This window comes from Oxyura jamaicensis, chromosome 21 (assembly GCF_011077185.1).
Source record: "Oxyura jamaicensis isolate SHBP4307 breed ruddy duck chromosome 21, BPBGC_Ojam_1.0, whole genome shotgun sequence".
Classification (NCBI taxonomy): domain Eukaryota; kingdom Metazoa; phylum Chordata; class Aves; order Anseriformes; family Anatidae; genus Oxyura; species Oxyura jamaicensis.
This window is the reverse complement of record NC_048913.1, coordinates 4,330,909-4,353,199: the sequence shown is the minus strand read 5'-3', so window position 1 is coordinate 4,353,199 and position 22,291 is coordinate 4,330,909. Positions and strand designations below refer to the sequence as shown.

The 22,291-nt window shown below is 47.8% G+C and overlaps 1 protein-coding gene across 1 annotated transcript in view; it reads right to left on the bottom strand.

Annotated features, from left to right (window-relative positions):
- The window catches only part of SPSB1 (splA/ryanodine receptor domain and SOCS box containing 1), a 39,294-nt gene extending 19,268 nt beyond the window's left edge, over positions 1-20,026 (bottom strand). The window contains exon 1 of the mRNA XM_035344701.1: positions 19,878-20,026. The gene's annotated coding sequence lies outside the window, so the exon portion shown is untranslated. The remainder of the gene's footprint in view (positions 1-19,877) is intronic.
- Positions 20,027-22,291: the final 2,265 nt, after the last annotated feature.

Genomic DNA, 22,291 nt, shown 5'->3' with positions numbered 1-22,291 from the left:
CCTGGCCAAGTTGCCACATCAGCCACATGTTTCCCCCTCCTTCCCTCCAGCACTGAAGCTGGAACATCCCAAGACAAGCTGCATTTAGAAAGGCATCCCCTCCACAATTAGGCCACCAGAAGTTTTAAATGTCAGTGTTTATGTCCAAAGCTATTTGCATTAAATGCTACATAATCCATAGTGAGCCACCCTCTTATACAAGAGCTCTATTCTTTCAGTTATTTCCTCATTTACTGATTTGCACTTTACCTAGCACACCATCCAGCCCTCACATCCAAGTATCTTCATTCATTAGTGTTGCCTTGTAATCAGTAGATGTGGAGGAAAGCAGCAAAAATGAAGGTTGATTCTACCTCTGTCCAGAGTTTCTGTTCCTGTATTGGAGGCTCTTTTTGGCTAAGACTGCAAGAGTGGACAAAACAAGCCACCAGGAAAAAGGTTTTGGTAACAAAGCACTCCTTCCCCTCTGAAATGAGTTAACAATGAATCACTGTGGTTAAATGCTAGCAGCAGCATCTGTGTTAGAAGAAATCCATGCTAAAGTTCTCCACCATCACCTACCAAAACTCCCCATCTGTCTCCTTCCTAGCTGACAGCTGGGAAGAAGAAAGATAATTCTTACAGCTGTGTCTTGTGTTATCCACTCCCAGTCCAGAGTGGGAGGCTCCCATTTAGCTATCCTCAGCCTGGATAGATTTTTAGAAAGCCTCTCTCAGTATGTTGTGTTTGTAGGAACAAAGGGAGCAACGTGATTGCTATCTTGCTTGGGCTTGTCAGTCAGGCTGAAGAGTAAACCCATGGTCTAGAGCAGCACTTACTGCAGTTGGAAGAAGTCTTCTTTTCCTGGATAGCTGCTGTGCTGCTTTCAGTGGGCAGCGCAAGGCAAAGCACAACACCTCCCTATACACAGGGAGCCCAGCAAGAGCTGGTGGAATTTGCCTAGTACTCACCAAGTGTAATACCTGCACAAGAACAGAAACTGAGCTCTTACTGTATTAGCACCACAGATTTAGGTATCCCAGTCCTCAAAAAGCAGCATTTTCTTGTTTAAGCGACTTCAAAACACAAGATTCACAGCAGGTTGTTAGGATATCAGTCCCTGCTCCTAGAAACAATACCATGTATATGGCTGCAGCCATACAAAATCCAGCAGGATCTCTTTCCTCAGGAAAACCATTTGCAGTTTAAGCTATTTTAATATGAGGGCTGCCCAGCTACAGCCTCCTCCTTCCTCTTTTCATTTAGAGATGTCACAAGCACTGCTAACAGTAAAGCAAAAATCCCCACAGCAGAGCAGCTGCCAAGCACTAAATTACTCAGCCTGCTGCCCTCAAATACGTTTATTTTGTCTGCAGCTTCAGTACACATATCTACATCAAATACATCGATGCCAAAGGGGAAGTTGTGCAAGTGTCTGGTGCTGATGAGCAGCTCTACAGAATGACTTGAAATCTGGGCCACGCACTAGTAACAAAACCCTTGGTCCATTACAAGAGTGGATCTCCTCTCCCTCTGAGCAAAGCATTGAGCTTCTATAGCACCATAATCTGAATGTTGTCCTCTGTAAAGTTACAGGAACAGAGCAGCACATCCAGGAGCAGCAAAGCCAGCACCTTCTGGTGAGGAACTGCAGTCACACTGCATCCCTGCAGCCTGGGGAGCCTCAGCACAACACGGCCTCACTTACTTTTCTTCCCCTTGGATGGGCAATGATGCTGCTACCAAATTAGTAGGTAACCAGCATGAGACAGTGCTCTGAGTGAGAGTAGGGCACACCTACTGCATCACAGGGAGGGAGTTAGGGCAAGAGGTGAAGGCAAACAGGAGCACAGAGGATGCCCCAAACTGCCTACACTACAGACAAAACTCCAAGGCTCAGCACATGATACCCAGCAGGACAGCATTCTGCTGCTCCTCACCAAAGCCTGCTTTATCCCTGACTTTAAAGGCAGTTAGCTTTTCTTTCTCTTCCAATTTCAGTTTCTTTGCATTACCATCCTCACCAACACAGCTGGCATCCTTTTCTTCACATTCAGCAGCCTACTTCCAAGTTCTTCCCTCTTGCCCTCCCTTTTCCAGTCTGCATTCAGCCTGTAGTGTGCTTTCTGACTGAGGATTTCCCAAGTTTCCAAAAGTTCATTGAAGTTTCAGAATTTTTCTAACCCTAGACACTGTAACAATGAAAATGCAAGAATGAAGTTCTGTAACTGTGACTAACTTACACAGTGTAGGATCTCTGCACAGCTACTGCCTGCATCCTTTTACAAGTGACCAGCGCTACAGTACAACCCCATCCACAGAGCTTTAAGCAGAAAGAAGGCAGAGGATGCAGCACAACGTCTCCCCAAACTCCTTCCTTCACCCAGCTCAAACTGCAGCCAGCAGTACATTGCCACCAGAAGCCTGCCTCAGCAGGTGGAGCAGCTTCTCTTCCACCCTTTCTCTCATCAGCAGGTCCCAGACTACAGTTTACCGTGCTCCTCTGACCTATGATAGTCACAAGGTCGCAGTCAAACCAAGTAATCAGCCAAGAAGCCCTGCAGCTTAGCAGCAGTCATTTCACATCTTGCCTTGTTTAAGAACATGTAACAAACCTGCAAGGCAGACAGGACAGCTGTTAAGCCCTTGAGCAGGATTGCCTGGGAGAAGAAATGCCTTCCAAAGGTACACCTGAAATTAACCTCTGCTGTATCTTGCAATTCAGATCCATCAGCCTGTGGATTCAAGGGACAGGAGCTTTTTCTACAATACCGAGCAGAAAGTATCTCCTTAAGGATTTGTTTCCTCTCTCCTACCATATTTTTCCATCATCCCAGAGGTGACAAAACAGCTGGCAAGAGCCTGGCTGCATTGTTCAGCCCACAGCACTGCAGTGAGCTTCTAAAGGAGTCTGAGGCATAGCATTGCACCAAGTACCAACACTTGCAGTGACAACACAAGCCCTATATGACACCTATAGAAATCCTCCTGACACTATTGATGGGCTCAGAGGGAGAAAAAGCAAGCTTGTGGCTGATTTGAGCCTAAGAACACTGGTATCCTTCCAAGGACAGCCTGCTCAAAAGGGAGCAACACTACTGTCAAGCAAAAAGGGCTCACCACTACTATGTGTGCAGCAATACCAGTAGTTAGGAAGTAAAATCAGCAAGTTTTGTTTTGTAGCTTACTTGGGACATTACGAGGAGACTGGAAGAAAGCTTTTTATACACATGTTAATTCAGAGTTTACTAGTGGTAGTGGTGATGCTGAGATATGAAAAAAACTCATCTGCATCTCAGTGTGATTTATAAGATAGAAGTGTATAAGAGGTTCTCAGACCAGCTTCCCCAAGAAATAAACAATCAAAACCCCCAGGTTACAGCCTGGCTGTATGTATAAGCCTTGTCTATCAACTAAGAAAACAGCCTGCCCACTTCCAAAAGTTAGCTTTCTTCCAGTGATATCACCCAGCAAGAGCCTCCACAAGCTTATTTCAGGACCTGAGGATGTCTCTAGTCCCATCTCCTACTCCAAGCACAATCAGAGCCTTATCCAGTTTACTGTGGTCAGCCTTCAAAACCAGAGACTGCCCAGCCTCTGGTCAGCCTGCTCCAATGCAGGACTCTCTTCATGAGGAAAAAACTCTTCCTTACACGTCGAGCTATGCATCCTCTTCTCAGTTCAAGTCTTTCCAGTTTAATCAGCCAGTTTCAGGCTGAATTTAGTGTTAATCCCCTGGCCAAATAAATCCTGAACAAGTACATGTAGTACAGCCTTTAATTGACAGTGATTCACTATGCAATTGAAGCAGAGATTTAAAGAGTTCGCAGGTCTTTGTCTTACCTTGCCATATGGAGAGAAAAAGTCAGCCTTCTACAATATTTACCCAGATTCCTTTACCCTGGGCTTGTTGAGTGTTGAAAAAGAAGAATGAAGGTACATCCTGATGTATCAAGACCCTGTAGATCTTTCACAGCTTACTCAAGCTACAAATTCAGGTCTTTCCTGTCCTGAGGTGTGTGGAGACTGAGGGTGTCACTGTTGAAGACAAACCTCACAAGAGGAGACAGTTGAGTCACTGAGGAAGTAATTTTTTATACTGTTTAGAAAACTGTTCTGTTCACTTAACAAAAGGATGTTTTCAGAAGTCAACACCCCTGCACGTGCATCCAAAGCAAGAGTTCACACAATTATCACAGGTTCTTTAAATCAAGTTGAGGCTTCCTAACCTGAAAGCCCATCAAAATTCTTCAATACCATCAGCACCTGCCTATCTGCAAAAAAGCTGTTTTGGTCCAGGCAGACAAAAAGCATAAGCACTTTCAGAAAGTTAATTTTGCAATTCGCCTCCAAAAATGCCTGGCTTCTGCTATTTTCTAGGAGGTATCTTCTCCATTCTCAAATTCGGTCTTGAAACCGTAACCTGTATATTAGATGTGTCTCTGCTGCATCAGATAGCTCTTACAACATGGTAAGTGATGGCAGCAACATCTTCTCTCGTGTCCTGACTGCTAGCCAAGCCATCCAGGCTTAAATTTAGGAGATCTCCATTTCTCAGTCACTGGCTCCATGAGCAATGCTGCGGCTCAGCCTTACCCACCAGCAGCCCTCCCTCTGCAGGGCCAACGTGCCCCTTGGAAACAATGCTCCCCATGCACACAGCTTAGCCACGCCACCCTTTAGGAAGTACTCCACCTTACAGGAACAGAGCTCATCTTTTTAAGTGGAAAAGATGAAAGCCCAAAGCTGGATGTTCACACAAACCTCATGCTCAATGCAAGGCTTTGAAGGCAGGAAGGCTAGGGAGGGCAGGGTGGCCTGGGAAGAAGGCTGTCTGGCTAGAGGCTACGGATTGCTTCCCTACCACAAGAAGGGTCTGCAGACTTGTGTTCTCCTCTGCTCCTTCCCCCTGCTGTGCTCTACCTTCAACTACGTGGTTGGCACTCTTGTGATAGCATCAGCCACGCACTGCAGCTTGTTGTAAGTGGCTGGGAGGAAAACAATCTGCAGGAACACTGCATCCCATCAGCATCTGCCTCTTCCCAGGCACAGCCTCATCACAAGGAGCTCAGCTTCACCTGCACCGTCCTCCCAAACAGAATAGGCCCAGGCAAGGAGGGACCCTCACACTGAGCAAACAGGGCTCAGGAGCTTCCAGCTCCCAGATCCGTTTCAAAGGAATGCAGAATTACCTTCAAAATGCAAACAGTTTTAAAGTTCACTAGGTACTTCGCTTTGAAATACATTTTTACTTTCCCTGCATCAAAGGGCTGTTAATTTCAGTCTTGTAGCAAGAAAGTCGAAGAAATGAAAGCAGCATCTGCTTGGAAGAGATGAATACAAGATAAAAGGTGTCTGTGACAGAAAGCTGGCAGCAGCCTTATGTTTTCTATTCAAGTTTGATCTGGGAACAACAACAAGCCTTAAAACATAATAAAAGCTATGGAAAAACCCTTCCCCAATCCAACAGCATAGCCGGAAGATGCAATTTTTCTTCTCCAACTGCTGCAACAGCCAGTTGATGTAAAGAGCCCAGACAAACCCAAACTTGCTACCCCGTGTAATCAAGCACCTTGGCTTGCTCTAGTCCACAACATCCCCGTCACAGCCTTCAATTCCCTCTTCCCCTCCAAGCCTCCAGAAGGAAAGCAGTTTCCTAGGGATCTCCCTCAGCAGAAAGGAAGCAGAGTCACACCATGGCAGAACGCCTCCCGAATGTTTTGGCATAAATGGTTTGCAAGCCAGCCAGTAAAGAAAGGAAAAAAGCCTTGGCATTTCTTGTCTGCCTAGAACGGTCTGTTCCTTGCAGAGAGTCAAGTCAGGATCGTCATGAGTTGGTTATATAATACAAATTTTTAGACATTGTGCTCAAGTCCAGTCCTGTACAGCAACAGAGGCACTGAGGTTTGTCACAGAAGTGCATCAAGTGCATGTCAACTGTGCTCTGCATCTCCACAAGCTTTAAGTGGATATACTGGCAATTGATGCAGCCAAGTAGGGAATGGCAACCTTTTTTTCCTCATGTTTTTCCATGCTGTAAAGCCATGCAGTGTTGTATGGGCTTCCACTGGAAAGAAACCAGGCAGAGAGCACTTGTTTTCAACTCACACCATCTAAACAGGGAGAGGAATACACAAGCATCTTTGCTCTTCTGTGTTCTCCTCAGTACCTCTGAGGCAAGTCCCTCTAAACATCTTTGGCAGACTCAGCCTTTCTGAGAGCCACTTTGATCTGCCATCCTGAGGTTTTGGGTGGGAAAGGGCTGTTTGCTGCCTTCTTCCTCTGCTGTTTTGTAGCAAAAAGCTTCACATGTTAAAGCGTGGTGCAAACATCACTAGAGGACCAGACAGCTGGGCCAGGAGAATAAGGTAAAGCAGCTCACATGAAAGCTGTCTATGAAATGCAGAGCCAACACACAAGCTGCAGAATCTAAATGCAGTGTGTATGCTTTGGCTACCTACACTGCCTACCACGTGCACACATTTGTTTTACTTCAGCTCAGGATTCCTGCAAGGAAAGGATGGATCTTTATCCATTCCCTGATCAGCTTACATGGAAGCCTTTTACCTAACCTCTAAATTGCTTGAAACTATCAGGCAGTGAGAAGCCAACACAGTGCACTCAGCCTGACCCAACTCACTGCCAGTCTCTAGAAAGATGCATTCACCTCATTCCCGAAGCAGCTGCCAGGAGCTGTGCAGCTCAAACAGTGGTTATGTGAGCAGAAATTCAAAGAGATAGCCAGATAAACATGCAACAAGCTAGTGCTGAGACACTTGTCAACATTTAGCAAACCACTCCAGCAGCACGCTCAGGAAGACAACCGTACACACAAGCAAAAGCCATCCCACAGCAGCTCTCAGTAAAGTGCTGAACTAAGAGGATATTCCTGGCAGACAGATTACACAAGAGACAGCTCACACTGCCAGCTTTACTGGAACAGACACAGCAACTCCCCACAGCAGAGCACTCTGGGATGATGCCTCACTAGATTTCTGCCTTGTCATTAGCCAAAAAAACTTAATGACATGGTTGGACTCTGTGTTTAAATATAATTGACCTGGGACATACCATAATTAGGAAGAGAGACACCGCACATCTGAATGAAGGCTGCAGCTGGGCACAGTCTCAACATGATGCAATGTTTTGCTTTCACCATTACCTGAAAGGGTCCTTGGAAATTGCTATGGGTGTTTGAGATAAGCAGGGTTACCAAAAGCTTCATCTGGCGTTTTACATCACTCTGAATTGCGAAAGGCCTCACGTAACACAGCAACTTTCGAAAGCTCTTCTAGCCTGGCTGCCTGAAGTTTTGTCCCTGTGTGACTGGAACTAGACAAAGCTGATCTGAAAGCAGAGAACCAAAGTGAAATGGTATAAAGCACATTGTGAAAGCAGAGTACTGAAATGAAATGGAATCAAGTGCATGGCGTGAATGGTGGCTACAGGAACACACGTGCTGCCTTCAGAGGACATCTGCACCGTAGGGTGGCCAGATATCCAAGAACAACATTTTCCTGGAAATAACAGTCACGGTAATAAAGAACAAAATGCTTTTTTTGGTCAAAAAGCATAACTAACAACATGTACCTACAGCACCACACAGTTGCTTCTCTTCCAGTTAGCATCCACAGTGGCTGGCAGTGGAATTTGTCCCTTACTTTGTCTTACTGGGCCACACTCCGAAACACACTCCTAAATAGTTCAACTAGCTTAAGCTCTGTAAATCAAGTCATTTTAAATAGCTTCCTCGTCACCTCCATGCCAGCGTTAAGCTGCACCTTGATCATTTACATTGGAGCAGTGAAGCAAATCCATGTGAGTAGGTCCAATGCTGCTGTCTTACGCAGTGGTAGTACCTCCACGTGGGTAAGAGCAGGCATGAGCTAACAGTCCACACCAGTTGCTTCACTGCATGCAACTGGAACAACTGGTTGAGCACGCATGCTCTGAACCATACAGAGGATATTACTGCAGAGACAGACACGTTGTCTGAAGAAAGATTTGGACAGGCTTTTTGATTATGAACAGCTTTAAATGTTACCCTTTTAGATAATACCTGAAAGCAGATGAGATCTTTACTCTAGGCCATTTTAATTTCGTCATCCAGACTCACAAGATTAAGCCCGGTATGGAGCAGTCCATCCTCAGCCCCAGCCTCATCCTCTTCCAAAAAAGCCTCCTAGCTCAGCATCATCAACGGTTACATCAAACATGACGCTGGAACACGTAAAGGCTGCAATTAGCAGCCATGACAACCCTTACAATATCAGTTTCACAAAAGATACCGTAAAGAAAGTTAGTGTAAAGGGAACGTAATCTCCTTCAGGTAGGAAGCAGCTATTCCGTTTCCATGGCCAAGCAACAACCTTGAGAAGATTCTGCCCATCACTGAGCTTAATTCCAGATATTAAAGCCACGCATCAAGCCTCTCTCTTCCTGTAATTTAGGTTTTAACATGAAGGTTTTTAAAGGTATTCTGCCCTCTGCAAAGGGAAGGGCAGAAATTGGGGAAAAAGGGAAAGTTTTTCATAAAGCCCATCTCAGAAGCACAGACTGGACTTGCTCATTCCACAGGGAGTACACATGGCAATGAAGTCCAGCAAGTCTAGCAAAGCTGACTGATGGGCATGTTACAGGTTTTGTTTAGCTAGATTCTAAGACAATCTACTGCTAAGAAGGTAGCTACTAGCACGTGACATTTAAGGAAAGTTCCCTAACACCCCAAACACCTCTGTGCTTCTTCCTAATCTAAAGACCTTCACAATCTCCTCCAGGGAAGAACAGAGATGGCCACTCTTCAGAATCTGATGTCTGTTCAGAGGGGATGCTAAGACAGTATCAATCCCTTCTGATTCCAGCTTCCAAGCACCCTGACCCCACCACAGAAGCCTGAGTAAGCAGAGTCTGAAGATCACACATGTTCACCATCTCTTCCTTCCCTCCCTAGGGCTTCTCAGCAGACTAAACTGTGGATTTCCTCTCAAAAACAGAAATTCCAGCACCTGTAATTAAGCTAGCTTTCTGCTCGGACTATTCCAGACACGGCTGTCTGAGTCCTTTCCATTAAGGTTAACCATTCAAAAAAAGCCTCTCCAGTGCCAGAGATAGGAAACAGCACAAAAGCCAGTGATGGGGCAGGTTGATTAGATGTAAGCACTCCTGAGTTGTCTTATCTGGGCATTAAACAGCTGCCAGAACTTTTATAGTTCAAAGGCAACACAAAAGCCTGTACAGTCAACCTATCCTCCCAACATACCAAAGTCATCATAGGTCCTCATAAATCAGCATGCCTTCTAAATAAGTGTTTAATATAAACATTTGTACAGTCACTTAATTCCTGGTGAACCAAGCTATTTGATGTGGGCCACAGAAAGCTCCCATGACATCAATGGAAAGTTTCCAATTAGGAAACCGAGTTTGAAGCACATTAAAAGAGCTTAAGAAGTATATATAGAGAGGAAGAAACCTTACAGGAACAATCAAGAGATCTGTTCTCAAGATGCAGCATACCTAGGAACAAGCAGAAAGGAAAAGCTGCCTTGCATTTTCCGAGTTCAGCAAGTAAGAACTCTACAGACAAACAGTTGTGTTAGCTGCTGGGTCCCTTCAATATCTAAGCTTGTCTTTTGGCAGAGGCTGACCAGCCTTAGCAAGTATGTTCACCTGTTTTTCAGCTGCCACTGAGGTCCTTGCTCCTTTTAAGGAGCCTGGATGGCTCCTACTGCTTCGCCTAGATTTGCTGTGCACAAGCACCAATTTAAGAGCAGTAAGGTGGCCACTGCCACCCACTGTTCAGTGCACCCAAACACGGAATAAATGCATGCTCTCCAGGACATCCAATGCTTAGAAATTCAGCTACAGCCACCACACCCAGCATTTTGCCTTAAAAGCCTCCCACCAGACCAAGCTCACCTTGCAGCTTTATTTCTACAGTCATTTGTTACACTCACCACCACTTCCTATGCTCAGTGAGAACATGAGCTGAATTCACCTTCCAGCCATCCCCTGCAGATAAGCCCACTGCTTTGGTGACACCATCCTACAGCTCGAAATAGCTGGCTACAGGAACCCCAGCTAAATGCATGCAGGCATGTACTAATTAGACTGCCCAGCTGCTGTTAGCAGACCTGCAGACAAAAAGGGTAACAGCAACATCCAAAGCCACCTCTTTCACCACTGCCACCTGCTGGGCCCCTTGCTTTGTCCACTAGGGGACAATGACAACTTCCACTTGATGCCCATTCAGCAGCACAGCCACGGGTCAGACAGGATTTCCAGGACCAGCTTGCTTTGTGGGTGGCTGGGATACACTAAAATGAGATTAACAGGGCACACAAAACTTCATTAGCACAAAGGCTGTCTCAGTAAAGCCACTGGTGGGCCTCCTGCTGTGCTGTTGGACGCCTCAGAATGAAGATCCCCATGAGGCCAAGAGCTCTTTCAACAGCAGTCCGGACCAGGGACTGCTGTTTTTTTTTTTTTTTTTTTTTTTTTGGTGAAGGTCTGAAGAGAGCCTAATGCCGGTAACGTATGAGTGCATTGCTCCAAACATGTACTAGGGTACTGAACTATCCTTCCTGTTCACCCTAATGACTGTTAGATTGACAGCAATTCTCCTACCTCAAACACACAGGGGGGATTTGCCATTTGTCTTAATAGATGGTCTACAGCACATCCGACTCCCCAGTGCCCCTGAGGTCTTACCTGCATCAAGAAACCTCTTCCCACTCCCACTTAAAACTAAGAGCCTTTCAACTCTGTTTCTTCCCAGCAATAGCAAAACCACTGCCAGTCATCCTGCTCCCACTTCGCAGGAGAAGAGTGTTGTAGCACTTATCCCACAAAAACACAGTTCAGCTGAGCTTAAGCCATACACTCTGCTCTTGCATTTTCCTAGATGCTTACCAGAAGCCACGCCATCTTCCTGGCACAAAGCCCAAACCTGTTTCTACCTACTAAGTATAGTCGGGGGGCATTGCACATGTCCCACCAGTCAACAAATTCTGTTTACCCCCACTGGTAGCACGCTGCCATATGATAGCACCCATTGTAGCAAGCTGAGCTGTTCTACCCAGAGCCATCTGGCTGGGAAGAGAACATTTGATACTGACAACTGCACCCCTACAGCAAAGGCTGAAGGCACACCACAAGTCACTGCTAAATCCCTTCCTGAAGGGCAGAAAGCCCTTCTGGACACCACCAAGCGAGTACACAAGTACACCTAGCAGCAAAAATCTCCTCAGAGACCAACAAGCTCTCTAATCCTGCAGATTCACTGGAATTCCTTGCAGGTAAACAGCTGGGCGTCTCTGCCACCCGGGAGAGGCACAGCACACTTGGCAAGCCTCCCCCCGTAGAGCAGCGCTGCTCTGGCTGTGGAGCAAGCACGAGGCAAGTTACACAACTGCAGCCCGCATGCAGATGTGGGTTACAGCCCCTTCCAGGCTCACTCCTGTCAGGTGTCCCCTCCCATTTTACGTGTTGACACAGAGCTGTGCCTCCTGCAGATCCAGTTCAGGGTCCACAAGCTGGGCACCAGCCTGATTACTCAGCTATCAGGCCTGGAGTTTTGATGTGATTCATGCCAGAAGTGCAAATCCAGGCCTGTGTGGGCACATACAACCTTCTCCTCCACAAGTCTCACTGGAAGGCAACAACTTTAATCCTCTGATTCCCAGGGGGCCAGAAGCACGTGAGGAACCCCAGTACCTCAGTTAAGACAGGAAAGATTTGGCTGTGGAATTATGCAGAATCAGCCTTCCAGGGCAGCTCCATTCCTGCTTCTTGCAAACAGGTCAGGAAGTTTAACTATTTAGCAGCGTGCTGGTCCTTGAAGCTGATAAACCGAGGCACATCCCAAGAACACAGCGTCTCCAAATTCCTGGATGATCCTCGGCCGCTGAAGTAAGCTCACATTAATAAACAGAAGATACAAACTTTGCCCCTTTTCTCCTCCCAAACGCCAACATACAGCAAGTCAAGCCCACAGCTTGGACAACCAGTAGCACATCACATTGTTGCTCTGCTTCTGCTCCCCTGGCTTTTCACCATTACCCACGCTCCTAGCCACTACCCATCAGATTAGCAGCCCCTTTTTAACTTGTATAAATGCAAGCAGCAGCTGAACGTTGGCAAGACAGCGTGCCACATACCTAACCTTACGGCAATATCCTGCCGGAATCAGTGCCATGTGTGCAGCCCTTCTGCCCTTTTCCTCCTCGGCTGCAAGCTAAGCTGTGCTAGCAAGATCTAAGAGATGCATGTGCCTGAATCAATCCCAGAGCCAAGTCTGAGGCTGAAACCACTTATAAATGTCTGTCTGATCCTTGTTGCAAGAGGGACACGGCACTCCAAGAAAGCTGCTATGCAGTAGGGAAGAAAGCAAGGCGCTGGCTCACAGAAAAGAAAAATTCATTAGGTTGATTCACTCCCACCCCCCAGCTCCATTTTGTTCCAGCTGGAAGTGCACAACACGCCGCATGGAAAACCCCAGCCCATTAGTAGTGAGACTGTGTGGGACATCAGGAGAAGAAGCCAAGCCCTCAAGTCATGACCATGGAGCTGTGACAGCAAGCTGTCAGGTAAGAGCAGCACACATCAACCTGCAGCAGCTCCTGCCATCACGTAACCCCAGAACAGACAGTTATACTCCCTGCCCGTAAAAGCAAGCCTTACATTGACAAGCCAGGTGCTTTCTGTATTCATACAAGCCCCAAATCTCCTTTCAGCTGAAATGCCAGCAGGTTTCTTGTAGGAACTGTCGAGCAGCTACAGAATTAGTGCATCGGTGCTAACTGTCAAAGTTCAGCTTAAGTTACAGGGAATTTTTGACATAGGCACCACCCGAAACTTCAAGTCCCAAACACACCAGTGCCCTGGGACTGAAATGGGACAAGGCAATCCCTCCCTCGTAACCCAGGTTCAATAAGATGACATGTTTAGTCTTTAAATAGCTATGGAAAATTGGCCATCAAAGACAGCCCCAGGCAGAACTGCTGACAACACAGCACCAGCCCCTCCATACCACGTACCCAGCATCCCGATTCCTCCATAGTGTGGATGAAGACTGGGAGCATTTCAAGGGTTATCATTGCCTTCACTAAGAAGCTTTGCTTGCTCCCCTGCAGCACAGTTCACCAGGCTACATCCCTACCAACCCGGGGCTCCTGAAGCACAACACGATGATGAATTAGGGTGTCTAGGAAAGAACTGCGCTTCAGCAAACTCCAGGACTTCCTTCAAGCCTCAGGACACCATAGCTGGAATCCAGGCATTTTTCACATCTCTGCTTAATGTAGAGTTTAACTTCCAAAAGGCCATTCAAACCAGAAGTTATCCACAGTGAAGTTGCCAAAAGCTTAAACTAAGGATTTCTAAACATCTGAGACCAATGTAGCCTTCTCATGTAGAGAACAGCTTGGCCTTAGCCCTTGCTTGCTTTTCTTGGCTGTTTACCATCAGTGGCTCACGTTCTTTAGAACTAAGCTGTTTCTGTAGTTTTTGTGCAACCGAGTGCCTTTGTACATTTATGGTGTCAAGGCCCCATCCGGGATCTCCTCAGGACAGATTCCTGACATGATAACATACCAGCTATCCAAAGAAAGCAGTTTGAAACTAACATCTACACAGCTGCTCCAACTTACAAGCTTCATCAAATTCCCCTCCCAGGCTGAAAGAAAAAGCCCATGTTTGGTAACCCCATATTCAAACATTACCACCTTCTGCCCCAAAGCTCTCATGTCAAGAGTTGGTGCTCTCACTTTGAAATCAGGCAGATGTTTGTGTGTTTTTCTTTCTGTAAGAGTAAAAAGCTTCCAGCTCCCAGGGGAAGTTTTACAGGTTAAGAGCTTTACTGCTATACAGTAGCAGCACTGCTCCGGTTCGAAGTCTGTCTTCACATTTCCTAGCGGAGAAAAACCAGCAGAGCCAGAAGTAGATGAGCATTAGTGAAAAAGACTCCAGGGTTAAGGATAGGTAAGGCAAGGACAGGTGACTGTTGCTAGTGAGATCAGATGTTCATCCAGAAATCTTCCTTAAAACTGAAGTTCAACCCTGCTTAAACACAACACAGAAAAACAGAAGGGAGGCAAGGCCCCATCATCAGGGGATGAACAGAAAGCCTGCAGCACGCTAAGCACCCTGCTCCCAGCTGGGGCACTTCTACAACGGGGATAGAGAAGACATTTCCCACCTTCCCCACCCTAGCATCGTAATTACACCCAATACCAACTGCTTGCATAAGCCACGGGGTAGAAACCATTAAATAAAACCTGGTATTAGCATCCACCCCTGCCAAAAGGTAATCATATAAGACAAACGTTACTTTTTCTCCCTTTCTAAAGAACCCTCGAGCAAAACATTCAGTGACTGAAGCAAGGCCACACATCAAGCCAGATGTATAGAGAGGATTAGCCCACAGCTGTCCCTGGCTCGCAGCCCTGCGCTCATCCCTCTAAACCACACTCCCTGGGGCACATGTAACCCTGTCAGACTGCTACAAGCACCAGCTGGAAAGCTCTGGATCCCAGGCATGGCAGCACACAACTGAGGACTGTCCCCAGCAGTCATGGAACGGCACCAAGAGCCATCTCACCAGCCTGCAGCTGCATCTGCTGGTGCCAGTGGACCGTGCCCAGAGCACAAACAATGAACAGGCTAAGGAATTGCTCTTCTCACCATACTCTGTCCAAAGAAGGGGCATCTGCAAAGGCTGCCTGCGCTAGGACAGTTTTATTCAGTCGTAGCTCAAGAGCAGGACGTTATCCACAGATCAGCTGGTGTCCTGCAGGATCCTTGTTCACCCTCCAAGGGGGGTGGACACCACAACAGCATCCAGCTCACACCACATGTATCTCATAAGAGAGGGTCTGCTCATATTTCCATCCCTAAAATGCTACACAAAGAGTTGAGGCAGCTTATGTCACTCACAACTGTCAAAGAAAGTAGCTCCCATACCCAATTAACACCCAGAATTAAAATTTAAACCACAATCTCAGTATAAAAACATACCTTAGCCACACACTGTTTCCAGATGGGCAGCTATGGAGCACCAGTCACTCCTCAGCCACTCCGGGATCAAAGCTGTGCCTGCTTCCAGAGCTCAGAGCAGGTTTGTTTCAAGCTCCCGCTGCAGCCTTGTTTCAGGGGGGTGGGGATGGATTGTTTAGTGACTAGCTAAGAAGCCAATACTCAGAGTCGCTGGCTTTTAAATCCCTAATAATGGGATACATCTGCAACAGATGCTTCGGTTGACATGAAGAAGCCCTCATATTTTAAGAAGGAAAAGCAGCATCCAGCTGGACTGACTGCAAGGGAGGGAAGTCAGGCCTTGCCTGTAAGGCACACAGGGATCCGTTGGCACGTCAGCATTCGGTCAGTTATTCCGATCACTGACCAGCAGCAAGGTTTCACTGCCACCAAGAATATCAATGCCTTTAACTAAGCCAGGAAAGAATTGCTAAGCAAACACCTAACCAACACATGCATCAGTGTTTACTACAGCACTCAAGTTTGTCAGGAAAGACAGCTTGGACAGAACAAGGTCAGTGAAACAGCAAGGCTGAGAGCAAGCGAATGGGTGTCTGTCAAACCCAATGACGTTTACGTGAAGCTGTTTAAGCAGAGACACGGCAGAAGTGCCACAGCCTGTCCTTTGGTGGGAGGGTAGGACCAGAGCAGGTAACACTGTTCTTGACCTCCCAGCTATGAAGCCAGCAAAAGCAGCAGCAGACATACAAGAACATGGGATGAGTTCTTCCCATGGTATGCACCAAGACAGACATCCTGCTTTCCAGTAGCACACACATAGCCTTCAGACAGCTTGGTTTACACTCCTCCCAGGTGCAAAGCCATGTGTATACAACAAGGCTACATCTCCATCACACATCACTGCAAGCATACCTGAGTTTCCCCTTGCTCTGATGGGCCAGAAGGGTTTTTGCTGAGTGACTGACCTAATTTCCAGAGCCCACACTCCATACAGGCACGGGCCTAAGGCAGAAGCAGACTCCAGAGAATGGAGGGGATTTTTCCTAGCAGTAATGCAGGTGACTGCAGAAAGGAAACTTAAGACTTGAAGTTGTTAGATCAACTCCAAACTAGCTCAACAGCCATATCACTAAGTGTGTCTTTTCACAGCTGAGGTACTTTATCCACTTCAAATGTGGTTTTGTGAAGCTCAGAAACAGCAGATTTGGATGGCTCATACCCATATCCCCAGACCAGCAAGAAAGGAAGAGTCATACTGTACCCAGCGAAGTAAGCAAGAACTGGAATCATCTCAACTTTTTTTTTTTAAGCTATTCCCATTCCTCAATCCCACCCAAAATACAGCACTTGTATATCAAGAGTTCAAATAAATCAACAGCACACTGAGCAGACAGCACAAACCCATCTGAGCCAGGCACTTCTTACACTTCTCTAAGCAGAGTCTGGCAGTTGCCGAAGTGGAAGTCAGAAGAGCTCTGAAACTATCAGCTGCAGCCTGGGCAAAGCAGCCAGCGTCTCCCCTGTCACTGGACATGATGTGTACAAGTTTTAGTTCTGCAAAAAGATCTGCAAGCCATTAGGATCTCATGTTTGAGAATCCATATGGACAAGGACTAAGTTCAGTGGGTGACTGAACAGGAGCAGACTACACTTGATTTAGAGTTGATCCACACCCCCTTTGATCCCCTAATCTAAGAAAAAGGCGTGCCGAGGCAGACATGCACAGCTGTCAATAACCTGAACAGCTTGAGACAGAGGTAGTTTCAGATGTCTCAATATTTATGCTTGTTTTTAAAGCTTTTTCTTGGATGCTGCAGCAATACCAAGTAGTTCTGTTGCCTCCCAAATGTTACAACACTTCTTCCCCTGAGCCACAATAAACAGTCCACAGCACTAGACAGGTATGTGCATTTACTAAACAGAAAGTCAATAGCTCCCAGCCTGGGAGTGCCGAGAACGAATCAACAAGCTCAACTACTAAAAGCCACCCTTTACCCATAAGCCAGAAACAAGTGTTCTTTTTTGGCCCAACACAGCACTATGACAGACTGAAGCTCTAAAGATCACTGCTGCACCTCTCATCTAGACTTGACAGGGCTTTACTTTGTTTTTAAAAGAAGCAAGCCCCCAAGCTTCCTGTCCTGAGCTTTAATACAGTATACTTCAGTTTTACAACTAATTCCCTCACAAGTGCATCCCTTGGGAGGGAAATTCACAAGAGCGAGTTTCCTTCAGTCTCCTATCATACTCAGCTGCCCAACAAGACTGCTGGATAACCCTACTTCACCCAGAAGTATGACTGGGGGAAGAAAGTGTCCCAATCAACCCAGCAGGCCGACTTACTGTAGCTCAGGAACTCCCAAACCTACAAAGGTCAAGCGGTACAGTGCTGCTAGTGAATCTATGAACAGCCTCTTCCCCCTCTTTAAAAAGGTGACACTGCTTTAGTAGTCCATGGGGAAACCCTGATAGTTGTGGTCTCCCCAGCCTGCACCCATGAGCTTGGAAACCAGGACTTGGAAGCTAAGCTTTCCTCAGACTTGCACTTCAAGTGTTTGGCCATCTCCTGTAACACATACCCCATCTCTGCCAAGGACAACTGCACTCCCCTCCACCCCAGCAGTTATTTATTGAAACAGAGGCAGCTGTAGCAATTACTCACATGGAAGAGTAATTCAAGGGAAGATCTTTGTTGCTCAGAGCTGTGTAGTAACTGGAAATGAGTCAACACCTTGACATCAACCCAATCGATGGTGACCACCAGCAAAGCGGTCCGGTGACCACAGTTTGGTAACCTTGGTTCTCAGACACTTACTCACTTTTATTCTGCAGGCATTACACAGCTTTGCCTGGAAGCAGCTGATGTCTAACTCCTATCTTGTTCTAGCAGATTAGTTTGCTAGCTCTTGTCACATGCCTGCAAACTCAGAGGAGCAGGGCAGCAGGTTTCACAGCCAGCCACATATACCAGCCTTCAGTATGGTCAAGGTTCAGGCAACTCATACCAAAACAGACCTCATTGATATAATCCATGCAGGTCTATAAGCTGTTTCTCTACTGCTATAAAGCTACCATCACTCTACAAGTTAACAGAAGCCTCGCTGCATAGGACAGCAAGATAAGCTGTGCCAGTGGAGCATCACTGTACATCCCAGCTGAGGTCATCTCATTGATGCTCCCTGCCAACACCAGTTAATCCTCACTCCCCTTGTTAGCACAAGCCCTGACTCCAGACTGAGTCAGTACATGTACACTTCAGCCCAAAACTGTAAGCACAACTAACACTTGTGTATCAGAGCCAGCCAGTCTCTACTGGCTAACAGGTACCAGTTCCAGTGTAGTCAGTGGCACTGGGCACAAGATCTGACTGAGACAAACCTCAGCCACAGGGCATGCTCTCTTCCACATCTTATGATCTTCAGAAACACTGAAGTGTGAAGACTAACCGTCAGCAGTCTGCACCCAAGTCACAAAGCTTGGCATAGCATATGGACTGGCTCACTATCTGTAGATTTGTGATTCAGGTGACTTCATGAATTTAATTACCCCTCACAAGAGGGATTTGAGGAGACAAGCAGCCCTTGCAGGCTGCTTTCACTTTGAGGAAAGGAAACATAGGAGGCCACGGCGAGACAAGAGAGCAGCAAGCAGAGCACATTTTCCACATCCCAGACCCAGCTGCAGTGATCCGACTCCACACAGACACAGCACATCTCAGCTAGCCAGTTCCTGGAACACAAAACCACATCTCTATCATAAGTTTACAAACAAACTTCAGTCACGTTATAGCCCGATTCAGTAACCTCCACAGCTAGAGAGTGGCTGCAAAAGCCTGCTGCTGATGTACTGCAACAACACAATGCCCCCCAGAGGAATACGCTGCTAAAGTTCATCCCTTGTCTTCAGCAGAACTAGGGGGGGGGGGGGGGGGGGGGGAGAATAAATTACAGTTTTACGAAACCATCATCACAACGCCCCAGAGCCATGACAGGGCTGGAGGCCAGGCACTGACGGAGCAGGGAGGAGACGGGCGCACCAGCAGCCGGTTGGCCGGGGAGGGCTCCTCCAGAAGCCAGTGAAGTGCCTCTCAGCACTGCCATTCACTTGGTAAACAGTAGCACAGCCCCATCACGCTCCCAGTAGCTTCCCTATCAGCTCACCGCAGAAATTGCTTTCTTCCTAGGAAGAGATCGGTACTTTGACCCCATCCAGATCTCTTGCTGAGGAGAGATTGCTTCTGGGACAAAAGGGTCATAAACTCTTCCTGCATCGCTATCAGGAAAAGAAAAGCCAATCTATCTCCAAGGCAGCAACTTCTATCTTTATAATCATTTTGTAAACTTCCTTATCTTGAGCAATGGCTCAGTTCATAGATTTCTGCTCAGGCATGGCCACCGCCGCTCACCAGCTGCGCTGACTGCCCACATCCATCCTGTAGCAGCGGGAGCAGACGGCATGCTTCTGTTGTTCTTCGAGCAACGCTAGGCATTTCAGTTGCAGGATTATACAGGCTCTTATCATATTGGCACGGGTTTATGTAGGAAAAAGGCCGGTATCCATTAGGCCCGTGCTCCAGAGACCACCAAAGCAGCACTGCAACCACCGAGCAAACAACCCGACCTCCTTACCGAGCCTCGCTCAGCGCCTCCACCCCCGGCTGCACCTCCGGGTCACAAAGCCGGGCTTGAGCCCAGCACTTGCTTTTTTTAATTATTATTATTCATATTTTATCTTTCGGAAGCTGGCAACGGTTCCACGCAGCTCGCGCTGGCCGGGGAGCAGGGAGCAGCGCCCCGCTGCGAGGGATGGGAAGGGGAAGGAGGGGAAGGAAGCGGGGGAGAGGCCTCAGCAGCTCGGTGGCCGCCACCCCAGGGAAGAACCCCCACCCCACCGCCGCCGGCTCCTACCGTCCGCAGGCCGCCCCATGGCAGCGGCCGCGCCGGGTCCCGCCGGAGCCTGCTCCCGGGGCCGCGCCGCGCAGCGCCCGTGGCTGGGCGGGCTGCGGGCAGGCTGCAGCCGCGGCTCCTCCCGCCGTCACATGGCACAAATAACGCCCGGAGACCGCCCCGATCCGCCCCGAGACCGCCCCGGCCCCGGGACCGGCCCCCGGGGTCCGCTTGGGCCCGGCCCCGGGCCTGGCCCCGGCCCCGGGCGGCTGCTGGCCCGTGAGGCGCCCCCGGGCCTGGGCGCGGCGAGCCGGCGGGCTCTCGGTGGGCAGGAAGGGGACCGGCGGCTCTCTGAGGGGGGGTTCGGCCCTCGGTTGACGCCGAGCTTTAATATTTGCATTGCAAAGGCTTCAGGCAACGCGTGTCTGCTGTGTTTCTTTAAAACTGATCGATTTGTTTACAGAAATAAGTCAAGGAAGTACAACCCCGTTGGGTCTCTTTGCAAAGTACAGCTCTGTTCGTTGGAGACTTTGTGCACAAAGCGAGTTTTGGGGCAAATTTGAGTCAGCAATGTCCCTTTGAGATGATTCATTTTCAGTATTCCCAGACAAAAAGAGTGTGTAGCAATACAGCTTGAAGCTACAAGCTGGTGACTTGGTGCAAATCAGGCGAGAACTCCAAGGACCACCCGAGAACTGAAGGAAGTGGCATGAATGATTTTGGGGGTGACATTGTGGCATCTGACCCAGGACAAACCGAGTGCCCCTGACAACTACCAAGGTTATTATCTGGGGGATAGGACACGAACAACAGGCCTTGACCACTTCTCATCACTAGTGGTCTTGGGGCACACCTGAGAAGGGGAGCAGGGTTCATTTGTGTGTCCTCATTTGTATGTCCCTGCTTCCAGAGGGCTTTGCTTTCATCTCTGCTGGAGCTCCTCTGCCTCACCAGGCCTTAATTCAAGGTTTAACCATAAATGTGCAAGTGTGTCCTCTTTACCTACCTTCTAATTAGGATAATGAGCCACTCTTCCCCTTGCCGTGCTCCTTCTTAGGGGCTGCAGGAGGCGAGCAGCGAGGAAGGCGATTCCCAGGTGTACAGAGGTGCTGGATCTCCGGGGAGGCTGCAGGCTTTTTGCCACATCTCGGGGGCCATGCATCGATGCACAACTTGCATCATAACAGCAGTGCTTACAAGGAAGAGATCGAGTAGCTGCAGATGGGTGGAGATGAAATTGCATGGCCCCAGGGACTGTATGCTCCCCACTGCTAGCTTCCTTATTCAGCGAGGTGCTCACAGCAGGGCATTCAGTGACTTATAATGGGGTCGGGAAGGGTGCTGAACCCACCTAACTGTTAGGAGAAATAAGGCTGCACCTTGCAATGCCAAGGCCGAGGTGTGGTAGCTTGCTGAACAACCCCCTCCTTACCCCTTTTTGGCCATGCGGTCAAAAACACCCCTGCCAATGCAAGGAAATAATCCCGTTGTGCTCCATGGGGCAATGCATGCAGGGGAAGTAGTTCATGTGTGCATTTGTGTTGTTGCAGGATGAAGGCACTAATTTGTTAAGCATATTTTGAACTCCTTGGGGAATTGTCGCTCTGTGCCAGCCATTATGGTTCATTAAATAACACATTCACATTGCATTAAATTTATTACTCCAGCTGACCAGAAACACCACGGAGCTGGTAGATACAGCACAAATAGGTCCTTTCACACCCTGCAAGATAGAAATGGGAGAAGTTTCCTGGTAAATAGATAGGTGTTTGAGTAGCTTGTTCAAAACTGTTTTGCTTTGACCTAGACCTGCTGCCATTTCTGTCAATTTTCCCCAATAACTTCAGCAGAAGTTACTGAGCAATAGTCCCCCAAGTGTATTGTGCAAATATCCCCCTTTTCCTGCAGGTTACTGTCCCGTTCTGTTGAAATTGGGTCTGTACTCACTGGAGACCCTGTAAATATTGCTTGAAGTGAGCAGGGGAAGGATTCTGATGCTGAAAACTGGCTCTGGTCGTTTCTGTGGGCACACCTGCAGCTTTCTGTGTGCATCCATCCCTGCCTGTGGAGAGTTTTCCCAGTTATCACCACTGTTTAGAAGTCTCTCCTATCTCCTCTGGCTATGCCAAAGATGCTAGAGGAATGTATCACCTAGGCATAAACTGTAGAGCAAGACAAACTGGAGTGTTGTCTAGGGAAACTCCAAAGCTCCTCAGAATCAGAGCTCTGTGGGCCAGATTCTCCCCTCTGGTAAATCAATCTACTACACCTACTAAAGTACACCTACTTTGAAGGCTTTGTTTCCTTACTGCCAAGGTGGGAGGCTGCTGTAACATGAGAACCTGACTGGTGGAAGTGGGGCAAAGGCTAAGGTGGATTCGTCATCTAGGAAGGCAGTTGCTAATTAGCCGGCTGACAGTAACTCTGGATGCCTA